The 5,047-nt window shown below is 32.2% G+C and overlaps 1 non-coding gene across 1 annotated transcript; it reads right to left on the bottom strand.

The window, feature by feature from the left end:
• Positions 1 to 2,510: 2,510 nt before the first annotated feature.
• Positions 2,511 to 2,591, bottom strand: BDBG_17500. The gene has a single exon. It is a non-coding gene; the product is annotated as a tRNA-Leu (tRNA).
• Positions 2,592 to 5,047: the final 2,456 nt, after the last annotated feature.

Below are 5,047 nucleotides of genomic sequence, written 5' to 3'. Positions count from 1 at the left end.
ATTTGAATCATTGATCAGTAGTCATACTGAAGGATTATATAACAGAGATGTTAATGTCTGTGATTAGATATGACTATTGAGATATTAGTCTCAGTCTTCTTACATTACAACTGACAATGCTGCAAATAACTACACTATAGTGAAGAGCTTGGAGCAAAAATTGGCTTTGCATGTCTGAAATAATAAACAAGGTCATATTCTCTGCATTGCTCATGTGGTTTAACTTGTGATGCAAACACTGGTAAAGAATCTTAATATCAAGACAAAGAATAATGAGATGGCTGATTCTTCAAATGAGAATGAGATGAAAGTGATTATTATTATTATTATTATTATTCTTCAATTATAGATGTATGCAGTCAGAGACTATGACATCTACCTGAGAACTAAAAGTTCTCAGGGTTTTTCCTATATCTATACAGTTAACTATTATACATTCATCAATTTCAGATATGCAAAATCAGAAAATTCCAGCTCAGAATATAAAAACTGTTTACAAATTGCAGTATTTTAACATCTTCTGATACTTTGAAACCATTTGACATGACAAAAGAAAACAGAACACAGTCTTAAAGATAGACACATTAAATAGATAGATAGAAAAGAATAGAAAGAAAAAGATAAAGTAAAATAATGAGAGACTGTAATGAAACAAATTATTGAAAGATAGTATATAGCTGTTTTAACAGACTATATCTGATTAATTTCCTCCTCTTCATATTCAGATATTTCTGAATTCAGTCATTTTCTTGTAGCTGCTTGAGTTTCTGATAGAAAGTCTATTAAGTATTTAATTCCTGTCTCAGTTGAGAATAAGAATCTCATATTTAATTGATTTAAATTATACTTCTCTTTCAATCTGACTCTGAGACTATTGTATAATGTATAGTGTATTATAATATGCTCAGAATTCTCATTTGCATTTCAGAATGAGCATTCTATTGAATCAAATCTATCATCAAATCTTTGTATATAAGATTTAAAATAGCCATGTCCTAATTTCAGCTGTATTATAGATGAGAATATTTTCTTTTTATATTTAATTGAATAAGATTTTCACTTGAGTTTTGTTTCAAATCTTGAATAATGTATACTCTTCTTTTGTTTCTGTCAGCTTTCATTTCACTTGTCTAAACAAGATTCTTTTATTTTCCTCTTTATAAAAGATCAGAACACAATTTTTTGAACAGATCTGCTTAATTCTAAATCTTTTTTTACAGCTGAATCAGCCAATTCATTACCATGAATATTCATATAAGCAGGAACTCAGTGTAGATGAATTATTAGCTTTGATATTCTTCTCTTTTGAATTTTTAAAATGAAGTTTAAGATCAGTTCAAGATTCATTTAATCATTATAAATCTAACTATTTCTAAGTCTTTTTAAAGCAGCTTGATTATCAGAGAATATTCATATCTCTTTCAAACTATTTTCTCTTTTATAAGATTTTATTTCAATAAGTTTGAAAGCTTTCACTATTACAAATAATTCAGCATCAAAGACTTCAGATTCACAGTCTAAATTTCAGAAATCTGAGATAAAATTAATATTATCTTCAGTATAAGTAATGTCTGCATCTAATCTATTCAAATTCTCATTTTTTAAGTCATCTGAATAAATCAGAATAGAGTCTTTTATATTGATTGTAGAAATTCTCTTCAAATACTGTTCATATTCTTTCTCTTTAGATAGTTCACTTATTTGCAAGTCTATAAGAGAATCAAGCTTTTCTCTTCAGAGAGATAACTTCTCATGATCAACTTTTTCAACATTTAAAGAAGAAAATTGATTTTTAATCAGTGAGCATAGTCTGTACAGTTGAGAAGGCATTTTCTTTGAAGACTACGGGCGCTAGCCACCCGCAGGATGCACCTTAAGCTAATTACATTTAACTCCCTATAATTAACTGACCACCGTGTCTGTCCTCTCGGGCCAGCCACTAATTTCCAGGGGTGTTAGTTAGTGGCTGCCACTGCCCACTTGGTGGTGTACACACCAAGCTTCCGGTTGCTGATCTCGGCCCCATTAGATGCTCATAGGCCTATCAATCAGCTGTCATGGCCTTGCCCTGTGTTAGGGACTAATCATAGGCTTGATGACTGCAGTCCTCTCTGTCAGTATTAGAAGTTGGCAGTGAGCTTGCAGGCACTAGTCTATCAGGGTGCCCTGTCTAGGGCCTAGATGCGCGTCTAGGCCTGCTAGTCAGGTGGTTTTCAAAATCATTCCCTGTATTTGAGGGGGAGCTAGGCTCCGATGGCGGCCCTAGTTAGGGACTTGCTTAAGTAGTGTATAACCACTACATTAGGCTTGACTCTATATCATTAGAACCTTGACAGGTGCACAGTAGGATAGTGGGACATTGACACTTCATGCCGGCCCTGGTGGGTGTTCGCAGGATCTCACTTAACTAGTGGCTTGGCTTGCAGTAGAGAGTTCTACCCTGTACCAAGCCTTACTAATTAGGCTCAGCCCCTATTACATGGGGGCTTTCATGGGTAAGAAGTGGCAGGTGCCAGCGGTGGGATTCGAACCCACGCACCTCTAATGTGTGCGGCCTTGGTTACCAGTCTTACCAACTGGGCCACGCTGGCTGATGAAAGTGATTACTCAAGTAACTTTTGCATTCACTTTGCAAAAGATAATGTTTTTTGACAATACTTTTTGATATTGCTTTTTGATAACACTTTTTGATAATACTACTGTTAATTTTGAATAGATTGACTAATAATTTAAATATCACAGATTTGAAATATTGCTAATATGATTTGTATCTTCTCTAAACAATAACAACAATTTCATAATATTTAATAAATAAACAAATCAGTCATATCACTGAATATGATACAGAATGTTAGAATATAGTGAAGTTCAACATATGAGATAACTGTTCAGACTCTTTGATTGTGTTAGATGATTGATCATTGAGTGCAACACTCTAATCAGAAAAAGATTCAGATATTAAAACTTTTTAATATGAAGTGAACTCAGTTGAAATATGTAATTGATTTACTGTTTCAGTTTTATAAGACAATAAAGACAGTCTCAATCACTTGTACATCAATGCTGCAGTCAGTCTGATGAATGTATAACAGTTTATTTACTTATCTTGAGAAGCAGTTAAATCACTCAAAAAGAAATTCAGTCTGAGATGATACTATAGCACAGAGTATTATTGCTGTAAGAGATAAACTGGTATATTACTACAGCAGAACTGAACAATCTTTTGCAGAGTACTATACTGCAGCAGCTCTACTAGATCTCTTCTATTGAGTTAATATCTACACTTCTCAAGATTGAACAGAGGAGAAATGAGACTCATATGTTAAATTAGCCTGAGACTACTACAATGTCAACTATCAGAGATTTGAATGAGTAGATGTTTGAGATGTGAAGACAGTGGTATATAATTCTCTAGTAAGTAATGATTTTTGATAATACTTCATATTATATAGAACTATAATACTCACTTTGAAACAGAACTTGCATACATTGATTGCAATCAAAAATCAGACAAAACTACATACTTATAAAACTGAATTTAACTGCTATCTTCAAGATAATCTGATGAATTTACACACCAAATCAATTTTAGAGCTATGAAAAATCGCTAAGAGTACATACTCAACTGTTGCACTGATGATGTACGGTATTCTGTCAATTTCATTGACAGAGGCAGAAATGAATTGAAAGTTCATCTCAAGTCAAGATATTTATCACTATCACTGAGAACAATTACAAGGAGAAACAATCAAGAAACTCATGATTATAAAACATAGAATTATCAGACAGTTTAATACCTCTGATCACAGTATATCAGAGAAGTGTAGTTTTCATGAGAAAGTGAAGAATAAACTTGCACAAGAATGTATTTAGTTGTTTCATGAGTGTTATCAATAATTGTTACTAAATTCTGATTATATAAACAATCACTGAATGAACTGAATGAGACTGATTTTGATCTTCAGTCTCAGTCTCATTCTGATTTTGAAAGAATGATTATCTTTCACAGTTTATTCTGAGACATTACTTCTCTTTCACTGTTCTTGAATTAAATCTGGTCATTTTTCACACTATTTCTCTCAGAAATGGTTCATTTTCAGATTTCTTTGAGACTTGGTCCTGGTGAGACTCACGCCAAGAAATGTATGAGACCAGACCAAATGGGACTAAATGTAAAATTCATGGTCCCGCCGGCCAGTCTAGTCCCAGCGGGATTCACGCCAAGAAATGTATGGGACCAGACCAAATGGGACCAAACGTGAAATTCATGGTCCCGGCGGCCAGTCTAAGCACTGTCATCACACATATCAGTGATTATATAAAAAAAGCAAAGCTTATATAATATATGAAGAGACAGCTGAATATATATATTAATTTACACTGTATTAAGCAGATTAAAGAATATATAGTATTTAATAACTGTAATGTTCTGATAGAAGAGAATAAGTATTGAGACTATAAGAATCTAGTGCAGTGAATAAATTATTGAGATGTGAAAAAGACACTGCTCTTATAGAAGAGCTTTCATTAAACTTTGTAACTAATATTAAGAGATTTCTTTGATAGCTTTGATATATATCTGATATAGAAGATTTAAGATTTATATACAGTTTATTCAGCACGGTTTAATAATCTGTTAAGAATGAATAAAGAAGCTGAAGATAAGAATAATAATTTCCTGAACTACTCTGTTAAGTTAGAGTTAATAAAAGATTATATTACTCTGAAGATTTTTGATTATCTATTATTAAGTAAGATATCAGAGAAAGTCAGTATATAATTTATAAATCTCTTTAAGCTTGAATTACTTTATTCATTTCTTAATAAGCTATAAGAAATTCTATAACACTGATTGAAATAAGTTCTCAGTTTTGAAATCAGATCACTGTTCAATACTTTTCTATAATAAGTTAACATTCTCAGTTCAGTATATCTATTCAATCAATCAATTAATTAATCAATCAATTAGTTATTGACTTACTAATATATAAATCAGAGATCACACTCTTCAAATCTCAGTACGCCCCGACCTGGATGGCTCAACATC

This window comes from Blastomyces gilchristii, assembly GCF_000003855.2.
Source record: "Blastomyces gilchristii SLH14081 genomic scaffold supercont1.16, whole genome shotgun sequence".
Classification (NCBI taxonomy): Eukaryota; Fungi; Ascomycota; class Eurotiomycetes; order Onygenales; family Ajellomycetaceae; genus Blastomyces; species Blastomyces gilchristii.
The sequence above is the reverse complement of the archived record's forward strand: the minus strand, read 5'-3'. Positions and strand labels throughout refer to the sequence as shown.